The sequence below is a fragment of the Solanum pennellii genome, chromosome 8 (genome assembly GCF_001406875.1).
Source record: "Solanum pennellii chromosome 8, SPENNV200".
Classification (NCBI taxonomy): Eukaryota; Viridiplantae; Streptophyta; class Magnoliopsida; order Solanales; family Solanaceae; genus Solanum; species Solanum pennellii.
The window spans coordinates 29211671-29230198 of record NC_028644.1 but is presented as its reverse complement, the minus strand read 5'-3'; the positions used below and the strand labels follow the sequence as shown (position 1 = coordinate 29230198).

Here is an 18528-nt window from a genome sequence, read left to right as displayed (position 1 = left end):
TGAACCATGTCATAAATCTTAGGACCTCTATCTAGGTTACCATAAGACGCATCTAAGTAAGACAATTCATCATAGCGGTAACTCTATCTAGCAGACTATAGGTACCTAGATCTAGATTCAAGGAAAAAAACAAAGTTATCACTGTTGTTTCGACATTGTCAACCAACTCAATCCATTCCTATGATGAAGACAATCTTCAAGAAAAAGATAAAATATTAAGATTTGTTAATGAGTTAATAAACCTTCAATTTTTTAATAATTTTCCATGTTTGGCAGATTTGACCAAATAGAATATCTACACTATAACACGTTCGGAAATAACCTATGTGAGTGTGAAGTGTAAGCCATTTCAAAGAGGATTATTGTCAAAATCCTATCTCTCCATACACTTCTTACACCAGGAGGTGTTCATGGATGAACGAACACACCGTAAGAACCATAAATGGTGAAGTGTTAATTGTGTAAAATATTGTTTTCTAGGTATAGACCAAAGTTCTACGGTTCAAAGGTATCACATCTACCAATTGACTAAGTATATTCGATATATGTTCACTACAAAAAGTCCAAGGGGAAACCTACTTATCCAGATGCAATTAATTCTTCCTTGTAAAGTACACATAATTGTCTGTTTCATTATCTTGGAGTCACTTTTCATTCATGCGAGGGATTGTTGGGTTTTAAAAGTTGTGCATGGAAATTGTATGACTTTGATGAAAAGTAGCGACTATTATGAAGAATTGTGACTTTTATGAAAAGTTCCGACTTTTATAAAAAGTTGTGACTTTTGTGAAAGGTGGTGACCTTTGTGAAAGATTGTGACTTTTTCAAAGGTTTGTGACCTTTCCGATAAAGAACAATAAAAACCTTTACACATTACCCTTTATTTTCTATAAATTGAGGGATTTCCTCTCATTTTAAGAACAAACTTTTTTGGACTTCTGCTACTACTGCTAAATAAAGTATTCTAAGTGTATTTTACTGTCGTTGAATGGTTCGCTGACACCGTGGTTTAGATATCAATACAACTGTGAGTAAGATTGTTCTATATTGGGAGGATATATTACATTAACCTCGGGTGCTTGAGAGGAATAATTTCCTTAAGGGGACACTATGCATTCAGTGAGCGAAAAATGTTTTTATATTATTTCTATCTGTTTCTGATTCTATTTTCTCTACAAGTATTAATTTTCTAGTTTGAAATACTCTTTAACTTTTTTGTTTCTTACCAAATTCTTCAAAGTTCTGTTCTAATTATCTTAGGAACACAAGATGAACAACACCATCATATTCCTATATTCCTCGAAAGGACATTTAATATCAGCAAGAAACTAAACTCATGTTCAAATATTGTTAGGAGACAACATTTGTTCATTTACTTCTTCTCATAGCTATATTAAACAAGGAATATAGAAAAAAAATTAAAGTGCATATCTTACCCTTTATGCATAGAATAACTTTTCTTATTGAAAAGAAAATTCAAGGGGTGAATTACTTCAATGCATTTGGGAAGAAAATAAAAGTTATCTTACCCATCCAAGGAAAACATAATCCATAAAATATACTCGAACATAGTAAAGTAGTATTATGTCATGCCTTGACCAAACACCTTAGGCAAGACTGGCACTCGAAGTCCACTTTGCTGGCCCAAAGCGAACCCTTGGCCTAGCTTACTTACTCAAAGGAAGGCTTAAAACACAAGAATAATCTACATAAAGAACTTGTGAAATAAACTGAGAATGTCTTTAAATAAAGCATTCAACTGGCCAAAATGGTTACTCAAGTCTCATAGCAAAACATCTGAAATATAAAAAAAAGACTCATAACTAACTATCTGAATATCTATAAAGTCTCTAAACAATTGAGATGGATGTTGTGAAAATCCCCACCACATTCTAATGAACAAAATTAGAAAGCACTAAAAGTGTCTTTCGGAATGCAAGGAGGCTCACCAACTAACTCTAGAGTGCTGGACTTGATCAATAGTGCGCTGGATGTTGATCCTCGTTACCTGCGTGTACATCATAATATGATGCAGGCCAACGAGTATAAGTACATTGAATGTATAAGTATCTGAGTTGGAATGTTAAACAACATAGTCAAGAGAGAATATGAAGGAAACTGAAGAACTTACCAGTCACTACTCAACTCAACACAACTGATTCATTCCAATATAAAACAATTTAAAAATAAGGGCAATACAAAGAAAAGTTGTTTAAAAACATGGTATAAACTTTGTATGTATTCAAGAATACAATTAACTCTGGGATGGATATAAAATACAAGTAAATTGTGTATATATATAAATACATCTAATTTCTCTTTTAGTTTTTCTAATTGACAACTATCAAATAAAAACTATAGTGATGATATAACGATCTACCTTAAGCTGCCAACACATGATATACCCAGCCAAAGGTAAATGACCTGAAGTGCCTAATGGATCCACTAGTCTACTGTGAAAAGGGTTCACCTAAAAAGCATGACCCCTTTTTACCCATGGTGGCTAAATGGTTTTATGGAGACGTGAGTTATATGAACTCATTCCCTTCCCCAATTCGGTGCTCAGTATTACTCCCAAAAATATACTAGCTCTTATCTTTTAAAAAAAGATACTTCTTATGTGATTAGAGATTATTGCCAAAAAGCATAGCTCAAAGGTTATGTTTGAAATATAGTTTCCATGTTTGCTTCATTTAGAAAGCTATTACTCTTTTCTGAAAACTAGCCCGAAGGCACTTTGGAAATGTCAGTTTCCATTCTTTTTAAATTTGAGAACATTTTATACTTCTTTGGGAATACATAGTCCCCATTAATTGCTTAGAATAAAAGACTTCACTTTACTCTAAATTGCACTAAAACTTAAGTTTTAAAATGATATTAAAACATTTTTGAAAGAAATATGAAACTTCAAATAAACTTCTTCTTCTTATATTTACTCTTTACTCAACTTGATATTTAAGTCTTAAAATAATGTTTAAAAGCATCTGTAAAAGACTTCTTGAAAGGACTCTAAGAACTTTCTAGACTTGGCTTTAAACTTTCCTTGAATTTACTGTTATGGATTCAATATTGTAATTCATGTTTTTGGATGATTTCTATATGATTAGAAGTCATTTAGAGTAGTTAGAATCATTAGGATGCGTTAAATTACTTTTCAAAGGCTTAAAGATATTGAATTACAAAAACTGGACGCAAAATGTCGATTCAAGCGTATCCTGGGGTTCCACGCCAACCCCATTTGACTGAGGCTCCATTTGGGCGCACTGTAGGCGCACCGCCCTAGGCCCTCTGGTGATGATGGGGCGCACCGCGCCTGACCTTGCCCAGGTGACGTCTGACGAATTCTCAACTCGTTTTCTGACCTTAAATCGTTCTAATTTGATTTCTTTTCTCAAATTCACTTAGATTTCATGCTTCCACATCATATAAACAAGGATCTAACCCAAAGAATTCAAGAATAACACTTAGATCATCAAAGAACTCCTAAATCACGACTCATGTTCAAGAACTAAAGCAATTCAAGAACCACATAAAAAACATTCAAATTCCAATGTTTTTAGGATGAAAACATGCTAAATCAAATATGATTGGCACATGGGTGAATGAACCCAACGCTGAGATAGACTCACATACCTTTTTAGGTATTACGCACAAGTCAATTCGACGATCTTGACGAATGTTGCCTTTTTTAGTTATTCTCCTTTCTCCTTAGCCCTAGCATGAAAATTCCCAACTTCTAAAACTGACTAAATTTTGATTTGACCCCTATAAAACTCTTATAAACTGATTAAAATAAAAGGGTAGTGAAAAGACTTAAATACCCTTTAATATCCCATATTAGGACATTCCCTTAATCTGACAGCCCAACTTCCAAATGTCATAAGTCACTCATACGAACTCGGGCTCAATTAAATCCCTATATTATATTTCCCGCACAATAATCCAGTGTAAATTGTTTGAAAACCAAACAATCTCGTAAGTTTTTGGGCTCAATTTCAAACATGTAATTGACAATGTGGGTAAATCGAACATCGATGACAAATAAAAAAACTTATCTACAATTTGCATTTCTAAAAGGTGGAGTTTCTCGAATTGTGAAATTTTTGCCTCTATGTTCCCAACACATTTTAAAGTTATTCTTCAACTTCTATGATCAAATATCAAATACACAAAACTTTTTTGTTTCTAAAACAAGTTGCAACCATGTTTCCTTCCTTTTTCTAACACACTTCAAGAATACAGTAATCTCCATTTGTTAGTTTTTACAATTTTACCCTCCTTAGGTTACCATATACTCATGCATTTATCCAAAAAATCACTTCCCATGTACTCACCGTTCTGACAAAATGCAGCATAGTTAACTACTTCTTTGGATTCAAAACGGAAGAGAACCTACTCAGTAAAAAATAAAAACATTTGACAAGAACGATAGTTTACTTATTCTCACTGACAAGAACGATAGTTTACTTATTCTCACTGCCCTCCCCTCACATCCCCACCTAAATAAAAAGAATAGGTATATAGGTTCTCCATAATTCAGAATACGAGTAAATAAACCACATAATACTTGAATGTGTAGTTGACAGTTAAAAAGTATGATTTTATTAAGAGTCCTTATTTTTATCTCCTGTGTCCAAGAAGACATAACTAGTTCACATGTGTTACATTTGTCCGTTCAAGCTTTGAGATAACTCCTTGTTCAAGATCCCATAAATTCACAGTAGAGTCAAATGAAACACTACACAATAGACCATAAAAAAAACCAATAAGCTAAAAGAAATAAAAGGTTAGGCTTAATGCATTAAATCAGCACACACGAAAAATTCATTTGATGGACAACTGAAGTAAAATTGTATCTCTTTTTTATTTTACTCGATAGAGGATTATGGGTAAGATTGAAATAATTTCATATACATTACAAAGTGAACAACGGAAGCATTGAGTACTACTAATGAAACATGTTAACACAACAAAGGCAATTATCACTAATCTTTGCGCCTAAAATTACAATAAGTTCGTAAATAAAAAGTGTACTAACTATTATGATCATTTGTTGAAGGTTGAGAGTATTACTTATGATGTTGACTCCTCAAAGAATGATAGTATCTCAAAAAAAAAGTATTGAATAATTCGATGATATGAATGACTTATGCGAACCATTGAACAAATTGGTAACAAAAGGTGACACCTTAGACAATTCCAAAGTTCCAGATCAAAAGTTCATCATTTGTATTCCACTAATCAATCTTGATGATTACTAAATTATGCAACAATGACGATCAAGAAGAAGACAATGTGTATGTGCTTTCGCCAAAAGTTAAGAAACACAAAGTTAGCATACAAAATGTTCGTTAAAAATTAGATGTTTTTAAGCTGTAGAAGCACTATTAAGTAGTAATAATAAGAATACTAATAAAGGAGAAGCGGAAAAGGGATGACATGGAAGAAAGAAAAAAGAAAAAAATAGTCCTTCTCCTTAACCTCCTCTTGTTGTCTGCAGTGATGATACTGATGGTAGGATGGAGAAAAAAATATTAATGTAGAAGAAGTTCAACTTACTACTGAGTTAGCAAGAGGTACAAGCAGTGGTAGTATAAGAGTAGTGAATGAAAGAGTTCACCCAAGGCTCTTGTACTAGTGCTTATACCTTTTGTTGTCTCAGTACTAACTTGAACTTGTTTTGCATTAATATTTGTTCCACCACCATCACTATCATCATCACCACCACAGACAACAAGAGGAGGAGGAGAAAGAGGATTATTTTTTTCTTTTTTCTTTCTTCCACATTATCCCTTTTTCCATTTTCCTTTATAATAATTATTATTACTACTACTTCATGGGGCTTTTATAGCTTGAATAACATCTAATTTTATGTAGAACAATTTGTTTCTATGATTGTGTTCGTTAACTCTTGGCAAAGTAACATTCTCATCATCTTCTTTTTCATAATCATCAGATTGATTAGTGGAGAATTACTGATGAACTTTGGAAGTGAAACTTTGAAATTGTCTAAGGTGTCAACTTTTGTTACCAATTTGTTCAATGGTTTCCATAAGTCATTCATTTTATCCAATGGTTCAATACTTTTATTTTCTTTGTGATACTATCATTCTTTGAGGACTCCACAGCATAAGCAATATTATCAACCTTTAACAAGTGATCATAAGAGTTAGTATACTTTTTATTTACGAACTTTGTGTTATTTTAGATGCAAAGGTTTATGTTAATTGTCTGCGTTGTGTTTACATGTATCACTACTAGTCTTCAATGCTTTCATTGTTTACTTTGTAATGTATATGGAATGATTTCAATCTCACCTGTAATCTCCTACGAGTAAAATAATCCATAGAGATACAATTTCACTTTATCCATCCATGAAATGGATTTTTGGTGGATGTCGATTTAATGTATTACACTTATCCTTTTATTTCTTTTAGCTTATCCATGTACTGTTTCATTTGAATCTACCATGAAGCTATGGGATGCTGAACAAGGGCGTCTTCTTCACAGCTTGAATGGACAGAGGTATGGGATGTGATCTCATTATGTCACTGATATGGGTATTGATGCGGATGCTCCTTTAAGGAATTACTCTAGAAGAAAGTATAGGGGAGTAGCATGTGAGGATAATCTATCTTAGTTTATATTTTTTAAGTTTCTTTGTTTTAAATAGGATAAAATAATAAGTAGTAATTATCTATTAGTTATAAGTTATTAAACACTAACATCAGTCATCTACAACAGTAATTGTTTCTATATCTTTCCAATAGGAGTTATCTTTATGTGTATTATAAATATGTGTATTTTAGGGTAATTCTAAAAATAAATATATATTATTATTGTCTATGAATATGGAGATTTGTCCACTCCATACAAACATTATTATTAGTTAATACAGTCTTTAAGATTCTTGCACTTTATTTAACCAGTAAATTTTTATCTTTATCTTGTTTCTTTTTAGTTTCTATCATTTTTGTTTCAGAGCAGCAATATCCAAGATAGTGTTATCTACACGTTATTCTAATGAACCATCACAACAACCAGTCACAAATCATCTTAGTGAGCCCTCTAATGATCAGATTGTCCAGCAATTAACATTTATAACATCACGTTTGGAAGAATTCGATGTAACTGTGAAGGCTTAATCTAGTGGTGCTCAATTTGATGCTAATCTTGGTACATATGCTAAAGGAAAGGGTCCAAAACGTCGTAGAGGTCCTCGTGACACTAGATGATCTTCTTGGTTTAGAAGGTTGATGTTGATGTGGACATGCCTTAGTGGTTGAAGAATCCATCACACAGGCCATAGATAAAGATGGAATTTCCTCGATTTGAAGGAGGAGATCCTCGTGGCTGGACTTTGAAGCCTGAAAAATATTGTCGTTACTATAAAACTCCTAATGATTTAAAGATAGATGTTGCAACCATGTATTTGGAGGGTGATGCACTTGATCTCTTTGCGTGGATTAAAAATCAGCGTACATTGTTTTATTGGGAGGACCTAGTTAATGCTTTACAAGAAAACTATGATCCTGCTAAATTTCAGAATCCAGATGAATTATGTATCATTCAACAGTTGGGCACAATACAAGAGTATCGCTAGTAAATAGCTAATCGATCTTCCTGGGTCAAGGATTGGCCAAAACATTGTCTTTTGGGGGTGTTCCTTACTGGGCTTATATAAAAACTCAAATTATATGCGAGAATTCATAAGCCTAGAACTGTTTATAAATTCATGAGCCTTGCATTGTAATTTGAGCTAAAAGTAAGTTCAAATCGTGGGCATGAAGGGTCTCAATGGTCAAATCTATCACGATCCAACACAATCCAAACTGGTTCCGCATGTAATGTTCCTTACCAATCAGTAGGCAACCAATCAACTCGTACTACAAACCAATACTAATTCTGCACAGATTTCTCCTCGTCCTTTTGCAAATCATGCTTGGGATATAGAGAAGCAGAATCACATAGCTAAAGGAGTCTATTTTAGGTGTAATGAAAATTTTTCACCGAGTCATTGTTGCAAGACAACATGTCTTACTCTTATGGAGGCAAATGACAACATTGAAGGTGACGAATCTGGAGAACAAATTCCAAGTGACATAATTAATGAAGATGCAGATACAAATGACCTTGCTGAAATTTCATTCCACGCCTTTCTAGGTAACACAATAGGGACAACGATGAAACTTCAAGGGACCTTAAATGGATGCAAGGTGTTGCTTCTGGTTGAAAGTGAATCATCCCACAATTTTATCTCTGAAAAAATTGTTGAAGAATTACAGGTGCATGCTCAAGTTGTGCCCAATTTCGGAGTTCAGACCGGCAATGGTGATATCCTATGTTGCAACCATCTTTGCCAAAATCTTGTTGTCAAATTTCCCGGATTAACAATTGATCAAGATTTTTATCCTTTCCATATTGGAGGAGCAGATCTAGTGCTTGGAATTAAATGGTTTGCTTCTTTAAATACATTAAAAGCTAACAGGAACGAGATTCTTTTTATTTTAATTTAAATGGGACGCGACATAAGCTTTAAGGGGTCCGACAAGAATCAAATGCACTAGTTGCTTTTTAGTATTTCTTCAAGGAGGCTGATACTTAAGGTAATTTTCTACCCATTGATATTCAAAGCTTTCTTCATAAGTTTGAATCAAATTTTGAAAAAACCTAATGCCTTACCTCCTTTTCGTCAACACATCCACTCTATCCTTTGATTCCTAACTCAAGACCACCAAACATCCGTCCATATCGTTATCTGTATTTCCAAAAGTCAGAAATTGAAAAACAACTTACTGAATTTCTCCAAAAGGGTTTTATAAGGTCAAGTACCAGTCTGTTTGCTAGCCCTGTCCTTCTCGTCAAGAAAAAGGACAATACATGGAGTATGTACATTGATTATAGAGGTCTCAAACAAAATACTATTTTTGACGAATTGCATGGAGCAACTATTTTTTCAAAGATTGATGTACTTTTGAGTTACCACCAGATAGGTGATGATCCTAATGACATCAATAAAACTTCTTTTCGTACCCATTCTTGTCATTATGAGTTCACTGTTATGCCCTTTGGTCTCACTAATTCCCCCTAAGCGTTCCAATGTGCTATGAATGATTTGTTCAGACCACACCTGCACAAATTCATTCTTTTACTCTTTGATGACATCTTGGTATACATTAAGACCATTGAGCAACATATAAATCACTTGGAACTTGCTCTCCAAATCCCTAGAGATTATTGTTTCTATGCCAAAACATCTAAATGCTCATTTGGGCAAATCCATTTTTCTTTTTGGGTCATGTGATTTCAAAAGAAGGGGTTGGTGTTGATCGGGATAAAGTTCAAGATGTCTTGGAGTGACCAGTACCAATTAATGTGAAGGAGGTATATGATTTCTTGGGTTAACTGGTTACTATCGTTGATTATTAAAGGGTTATGGAATGATGGCTCGACTACTCATCGAACTTACCAAGAAAATGCTTTTCAATGGTCGAACTCGGGTGAGAATGTTTCCAACTTCTAAAGCAAGACCTAACAACTGTTCCGATACTACAACTTCCAGATTTTACTCAACCATTTGTGGTAGAATGTGATGCTTCTTCAGAAGGAATAGGGGCTATTCTTCTTCAATATGACCATCCTATTGCTTATTTTAGTAAGGGACTTTCTTTTTCTAGTCGTTTGAAGTCAACTTAAGACCGCAAATTGGTTGCTCTTGTTTTAGATTTGCAGAAATGGAGACACTACTTCTTGGGAAATCATTTTTATGTCCGAACAGATCATTATAGCCTCAAGTATCTCCTTTCCCGGCGTATACTACTAATGAGCAGCAAAGATTTAATGAAATTGCTTCCCTTCGACTTCACAATTGTTTACAAAGCTGGAAAAGATAATTTGGGAGCCGATTCTCTTTCTAGGAAGCCATTAAATGCTGAGTTTTTGGCTCTTGCTATTCGTATGCAAATGGATTTTTCCAATTGGCAAAATGCTCTCCAAGCATATACATATATTCGTGAAATTATTCAAGTCATTCACCATGATCCTTCCTTACAACTAGATTTTCATCTTGTGGATCAGAAACATTATTTAAAGGAAAGGTTGGTAGTTCCGGACAAATATTCTATTCGACAAAAGGTTCACTCAAAGTCTCACGACACACCTTCTGCCGGGCATGGAAGATATTTGAAAACCTTGAAGCCCCTTTCCTCCAACATTCTCTTGTCAAAGATGAAGCATGATGTTTAGATGTTTGTTCAAAACTTTTTGGTTTCTGAACAAGCCAAATACCAAGCACTAGCACCTGCTGGACTTCTACAACCCTTACCTATACCTGATAGAATTTAGAAAGATGTCTCACTTGACTTCATTGTAGTACTTCCCAAATTGGGTGACTTTGATACAATTTTGGTTGTTGTAGACCGTCTCCGCAACTATTCTCATTTCATCCCACTTTCTCATCCATATACTGCCACGATTCTTGCTAAGGTTTTCTGCAGAGAAATTGTATGTCTTCACGGCATTCCTCGGACAATCCTAACTGGTCGGGATGTTATCTTTCTCAGTGTTTTTCGGCAGGAGCTTTTTTGAGTTAGCCAGATAAGACTAAGAATGGGTACATCTTACCATCCACTATCTGAAGGACAAAAAGAGGTGGTTAACAGATGCTTGGAATCGTATATACGATGCTTTTTATGGAGCAGCCTCGTAAGTTGAGTCAGTGTCTACCATGGGCAGAGTTTTCTTTTAATAGGGGCTTCCACTCATCCACAGAAACTACCCTATTCAAGGTTTTTTATGGTAGGGACCTTCCATCCATTTTTCATTGTGTTCATGGAGAAACATGCATTGCTGAACTTGACGAACAACTTTTGAATCATGATTTTGAACAAGTTTTGGGGAATAAAGTATTGATATATAAGACTAGAATTAGAAATGATTTAATTCCAAAATACATTTTGAATAAAGTGTTGAATGACAGTTGTGTCCTCAAGCCATTTCAAAGAGTTGAAAGATAAAATTTATTTAATATAAGACATTCAGAATTTAAACCAGATGTTTAAATTTGATAGTTTATCACAATATATTTAATATTCTTAAGTTCAATTTATTGGTTTTTGAGGTCTCGTTGTTAGAAGATCTTGTTTTTCAATCAAGGGTCGTAACATTCTTTTTTTCCTCAGTTATTCGACTTTGGATAGTAGAGTTACACGGACTATCTCCAATAGATCTAATTCTAGTAGTAGAATATCCATACCTAAATTGATATCACACATGATTAGGTATAAGAGTTATAATTCCTTAGACGAGTCTAAAACAACTCACAACCTTCATAAAATCATAGTGCTAATGATTGTCAAATTTCAAAGTAATAAAATCACAAGATAATTAGCAACAGAAGTAACAATATGAACATGAGTGTGCATAGACGAGAGCTATAAAATGAATAAATGGAAGTAATGCTTACACAGATACAAGAAAAGACTGTTTTGGACTCCAAGCACAACCAAAAGCCTAGAACAAGAAAAAAAATGTTATGTTACTATAGAAGACAAAAAAGGTATGATATTTATCATTTTTCCATACCGAAATATTGTCGGATAAGGAGAAATTTATAAAGAAGCGGTCAAACCTTAGATGTATATCCTTCATAAGTCGTTACTAGGAATTTCACTCATCAAAGAGGTTGAGATTATGCTGATATATGTATGCTCCAAATCTGTCTTGCATCAAAAGAAAAACTTTAGTGTCACAAAAACAACAAACCTTGGAAGATCACTAAAAATTAGTGAATTAAGCACGAAAATGGAAGATTCTAACGTTTTTCATCTAGAAAAAAAATGCAATAAGAAATTTAATTGAAAATGAAACACAAAGAGTATGAAAATTGAGATCGGCTCTTGAAGAGTAAAAGCTAGCACCGAAAAGGCTCTCCTTTTTACATTTGTCGTGTTTGACCAAAAAAGACAAAACACAAATTATATTTCTACAAAAGTACTTTCTGCAAATGTTGTTTTGAAAAAAACGTCTCTAGATCAGAATAATATTAGTTTTCCTACCTTTGAGGTTTAGAGACTTTCAGAAAAACTCTTGATTCAGAAAAAGATTTCATACTAAAATGGTTATAGAAAAATGTTAACTTTCGCAAAATTAACTGTTTTAACAACAACAATATTTCTAATGAGTTCTGAAGAAGCCATTGACAACAGCTTAAAGAATCTAGATAAAGGGTCAAATCTCTCCTACCTATGGTGTGTATATATATATATATGGTAATGGGGATTTTGGGAAACATGGTATTTATATATAAGACAAGAATTCGAAATGTTTTAATTCCAAAAGATATATTGGATAAAGTTTTGAATGACAGTTGTATCCTCTAGACATTTCAAAGAGTTGAAAGATTAAATTTATTTAATCGTGAGATAGATTCAGAATTTAAACCACATGTTTAAATTTGATAGTATATCACAATATATTTCATATACTTAAAGTTCACTTTATTGGTTATTTTAGGTCTCGCAATTAGAAAATCTAAATCATATTGTATAATTATATATTTTTAAACCTAAACCTTAATTTTATTAGCACGTACATTTTTCATGTTAGTTTTGATTTGTTTAGTACTTTATGTTGTTATAATACTGAAACCCTTATTTTTTAGAAGTTAAAATTTTTCGCAAACTTAACCCTAATTTTATAAATAGTATATTTTTTAAAAATTCATCATGTCGACATGCATATATAATGTCTGACCTAAACACTGGTTTTCTTTTTTAAGTGTATTTTGTTTGTATTCATTTAAAAGATTTCTTTTGTCAATTACTTCTCGTTAGTATTATTCATATGTTTTTTTGGTTAGTTTGAAAATTTGAAATTTCTTTGCTTATTGAGTTATGATTTAATTCCTATATGACTTTCTTAAAACAATTTCTTCTCTAGGGGATTTTTGAGTCATTTTAAAATGACATTAATAGTAAAAAGTTTGAATTTTAAAGTTAATTTGTTTTAGGGAAAGGGATCAAAGACCCTATATCCACTGCAAATTAGATGCATTTACCTTTAGGGAGTATTCAAACGGTTTTTTTTTTGGGAGACCTCAGCTAGGAGATCTTTGACTTGTCGAGTTCAAGGGTGAGTTCGTTCGTTTAGGATATTATGGATTCATCTAGGATCTTAGTCCATTTCATTTGGACTTAGACATTATAGACTCTTTACATGTTTAGTTATTGCATCCCCTTATATTACACCATTTAGTTAGAATTTTTAGTACAATGACTTTCAGGTTCTAGGGGTTGAATGTTTGCTTGGTTATGTTTTGTTTTAATAAATTTCCGAGTTTATGGGAACTATGATTTTAATTTATTATTTAAGCATTTTTCTATATCTTTTAATTCTTGTCTTTTGGTTAGTATCTTTTAGTTGGGTTGTAGTAATGTTCGCCCACCGGAGGATTAGAGTGGGTGTCAATCATGATGGTTTGGGTCGTTACAAATTTGGTATCAGAGAGCTAGGTATGTTAATCTCGTTGTAACAAAATGATTCTAGTAGAGTTTCGCAAAATAGAATAGAGACATTAATACTTTTATTCAAGAGGCTACAACACTTTAGGAAAATTTCTCCATCCTTTTTCCCTACGTGCTATAACTTGATTTCGATTGGAATATGGTGATCCAAATTGGTATATAATCTCTTCAACTCTTCGATCCACAAATGGTAAACATAAAAACAATGGTGGCAGGTAAATAGTTTCTATCAATGAGCTAGCAGGGGAGACCATATCGAGAAGATGTGGTTGAGGCAAAAGTAGAGAAAGAAGAAGGGGCAGAGGCAAAAGAAGGGTAGAACCCGCTTAGGGATGAAGCCCAAGACTGATATTTAGAAAACTTTTATGAATAAAAATTAATCCTCCAACCTTTCATCCTTAAAGCATGGATCACTAAATGTATACAAACACGACTAAGTGTTTTGTCACTAAATAGTATTGTATTAACTACAGAAATATTTTTTGTCCTCAAATGCAAAGTATTTATGACGGACTTGTTCGCCAAAGAAATTATAAAAATTTGTAGGTAATTGTGTGTTTTCTCCACTAAAGAAGCCATCAATGCCAACAAAATTGATTTGTCACTGAATATTTAGTTTAATTCGTAACGACATCATTTGCCTCTAATATTATATGCATTTTGTAAACAGAAAATATTCTTTCATCACTAAAATTTGTGTCTTACATACAAATTCTTTTGTCCCTAAATGTATAAATTAGTGACTACTATATTTTTTTACAATTTTGGAGTTGAAAAGAATCATATCGCCACTAAAATTATTTCTAGTACCAACAAAATAAATTATCACTACCCAATATCATAATTAACAACAATCACAGTTGTCACTAAAGGGAATATTTTTATGACAAAAATATAATTGCCTTAATGAGATCGTCACTAAAAAATTAAATTTTTAAGGATGAAATATTGTCACTAATCACAAGCATCTGTTGATATTTAAATTAGTAGCAACATTATTTACAATTTGCATTTAAATAGGCTTCACTAATTTAATATTCTATTAAACGATACATAGATATCTTCAACTTTCTAGAATGTAGTGTTTTATTTTATAATGAACATTGTACAAATTAAAAAATATAAATGTGTGGTGTGTGTCTTAACATTTCTCTTCATTTAATGAATAAGTATGGACCGAAAATTCTACATTTGGCTCACAAAGTTAGATTTGAAGGAATTTGACAAAATCAAGAATAATTTTTGTACCCACTATGTGTTGGTATTACTGCACAGGTAGCAAAACATCGAGTGAACCCGATAACGATTTCAAAGAAAAGGTTAAAACCGCTAGAAAGCAAATAGAAGTTGAATAAACCAAGTACATTCTTTAAAGAAATAAATGTAAACCATGCCCAAACTTATGAAAAATATTTCTACTTCAGAGTGCTTATGCCTCAACAATGCCAAATTTGACCCAACCTTTAAGTTGACATGCACTGACAATATTCAAGAACTAATTTAAAAAATAAAAATACTGCAATGATCTACATAACATCCACAAAAGAGTGAGATTAAATTAAAATCTAACATGACATGCATTTAAGGAATCAATTCTTCTTGGAAGGGAATGTCAAACATAGAAAGTTTTATGTTGTTAAATAGGAGAAGCTTATCAGGGATAGAAAAATGGGAGGATTGAGTGTAAAATTAGCTTTGTCATTACATGCTTAAAAACACACCTTAGTACAAATAGTATACCGTGTCTAGTTTCTAGAAATCTCTAGAAAAAAACAAACAAGAGAAACAATTGTTGTCAATAATACAATCATTAATTTAGGTAAAGGAAAAACAGAAAAGATTCAATGATTCAATCTTTTCTATGAAATGCTTATGACTCAATCTAAAAAAAATTCATTTTAAAGAAAAATTCAGATGATTCATTATTATTATGATAGCAATATTTAACTTATGGTGTATTTCATAAGTCCACATGTAGTTTGTATCTATGTATAAGGTATATGCAAAGTAACTAACTAACGAATCAAGTTTAAAAGATATAATAGGTGACTGATCACAACATCCAATGTGTTTTGTACCTTGAAGAAACAAAATTAGTTTCTGAGAATCAATTCTAGCAAACAAAATAGTTCTACTATTAGATTCACTAATCTTTTAGGCACTAGTACTAACTGAAATTCAAAAAAAAAAAAAGACCTTGAAAAACCATTTTTACAAGGTTATCTACTTCATTGTATTTCCCTCTCTAATTAAGAACATTCAAATCAAAGAAAAATGACATGCTTTTAAGGAGTACCAGAGATATGCCTGAGTGACTGAGGTATAAAGACTCATTTAATATGCAAGATGGAATAGAAAATTTATGGGATATATTATTGGATTTTTTTATTGTGCATTTGGTTTGTGGGATAAGAGATTGCAATCCTATGAGATGTACTAAAATTATGGGATTAATTGTTCCATATAAAAAATGGAATAGCTAATCCATGATATATCCTCGTTTATCCCATCTCATACCAAATGTGTCCTAAGAATAACTAAATGGTGCGTCAGGTTCTGATCCACACTACAACACTCTATATAATATCATGTACTACAGCCTTGTTGGACAGGTTTGCTTGGCACTGAATTTCTGATGGGCTCTAACAAGCTGTTCAATACAATTAGATAAGGTGTGATACAACTTACCTGCACACCACCATCCTCTTCAACAAACTAGGACAACCCTTGCCACTATAATCTAAAAGATCCTATTAACAATTTCTCAAGTTTAATATACAATACTTCTTCTCCTCCTCATAATGGACATATATGATTTACTCTAAAAACAATATCTAGTCGCAGCTCGACAGTGACATGCCTTAACATTGACTAACTAAGAAAAAAAAGCAACAACAATGACATACCACAAGTGGGGCCTTGAACTTGACTTTTTCATTATTAACCTTCTCTAATTTAGACATTGTATTGCTTCAAGATACTTCATAATTTAATGCCTCAAAGTTAAAATTCAAAATTAACTTATAAAAAATCTGCACAAGTTAGTGGAGAAATATACAAATCATTAACAAATTCATTTTAATAAGAGATAGAAGAGCGCAGAACTTCAGAAAAAAAAAATCACAGCATGGACTACATTCTACTATCACATGATATAGACCTAAAATATCAAGACAATGTGATAATTTAATCGATAACAAAATAAGAGGTGCTACAACATATATTAGAATAAATCAGTAAAAGAGAAATGACTAAAAATCGAACTTATGGTGATGAGATCCAAAGAATAGAAGTCATCAACCCATGAAACTTCACATCAACACACATACATCAAGAAAATTGACAAATTGGAGAGAATCCACCTGAGATGTATAGCTCGAAAAAGTAAATAGAATGAAAGGGGGAGGACTTACAACCATCACTAGAGCTCAGAGAAAGACCAGGTATGCCGACAACGATGGAGGCTGTGGCCAGTGACGATGGAGGCTCTGGCCAGCAACGATGGAGGCTCTGGACGGTGACGATGGCAAACTCCTCTGGCCAGCGATGATGGAGGCTCTAGCCAGTGACGACAGAAAGAGAAGCTCATTTTTAAGTTTAACTACTAAAAATGAAGAAATTTTATCTGCTTCCAGATAGATCTGCTTCTTTTATCTTTTATTTTGATTCTTTATTTATTTACCTTTTTTTAGCATATGGGCCATCCAATTTTGGGTTGGCCAAAATTTATCATTTTAATGGGAAAATTAGTAAACTAGTCAAAATAAATAACATATTTAGTAAAAATATCAATACTTTATAAATATTAGCAATAATGTCAAAAATGTCATTATTTTAAAAATTTTATGTGTCCCAATGTTCCTCCTATTTTTTCTCTCTTTTTCAATTAATTCTATATATCCTTTTTTTTAAAAAATCATTCTCTCTCATATTTATCTTTTCAAATTGTTAATTCTCTCTCCCATTTAATTTTTTTTTCTCTCTCATGGTTATCTTTTCTGATTTTCCTCCCACATTCAAGTTGCAAATATTTTTTTGCCATATATTTTGGTTGTTTGTTTAATTCAAAATTGGATCAACAAGAATCCCTTTGATTAAGTTATCTCTAATCTTTATCCTATTTTCAGATTTTTTTTCTAATTTTATTTTTGTTTAAATCTTAAAAAAATGTTGTTTGTATTTTTCAATTTCTGTTATGATTTACTCTCCAATGGCTGAATCCAAGAGGCTTACTAGATGTATTCATCTTAATCAACCAATTTCTGGTGATTTTTCATCCTTTAATTTATTTATTACTTAACAAATAGTGTATAATGTATGATCCGCGGCTAAAATGAGGGAAGAAAGAGGGTAAGAACAATTACAAGACTCATTGGTGTGCAAAACCTTCCTCAAATTCAGAACGCAAATGTACAATCTTTGTCTACTCGTGAGGATCTTGAAAAAGACGACGAAGATCTACTTGTCGAACAATTTTCTATTATTTGTTTTGTATTTATAGTTGTTTTTTAGAATTTGGTATGCTTTCTCAATTTGTATTCAAATCACTATGTATACTATCAATATTTGTATTTATTAAAAATTTCATGTTGCATGGTTTATGAATCTTGTATTTGTCCCTAATTTGTATTCATCCAAATGTATGTCAACTAGTTATGTATTTTATTTATAAGAAGAACAATTTTCTATTAGTTTATTTGTATTCGAATACAAATACAAATAATAGACATATTGGAATGAATACGACTTAGAAAAGGAAACAAGATTTTGAAAAGAAAAATAAATACAAAGTGAAAAAATATACAAATACAAATCTATTTCTTAAATAGCTACATTTTATTTGACATACATATTGGAATGAATACAAACTAATAAAGAAATACAAGCTTCATTATACAAAATACAACATGAAAACTAGAATGGATACTAATACAAACGATATACATATTGGAGTAAATACAATTTAAGTAAGGATACAAAATTTTAAAAAATAAAACAACTACAC

General features: G+C 32.3%; 1 long non-coding RNA gene across 1 annotated transcript; it reads right to left on the bottom strand.

Moving 5' to 3' along the window:
* Positions 1 to 1706: 1706 nt before the first annotated feature.
* On the bottom strand, positions 1707 to 17152 carry LOC107027245. Its single transcript, XR_001457743.2, has 4 exons — positions 16937 to 17152; positions 11630 to 11716; positions 11465 to 11511; positions 1707 to 2008 (listed from the first exon to the last, which is right to left on the bottom strand). It is a non-coding gene; the product is annotated as an uncharacterized LOC107027245 (long non-coding RNA).
* Between the last annotated feature and the right edge of the window lie 1376 nt (positions 17153 to 18528).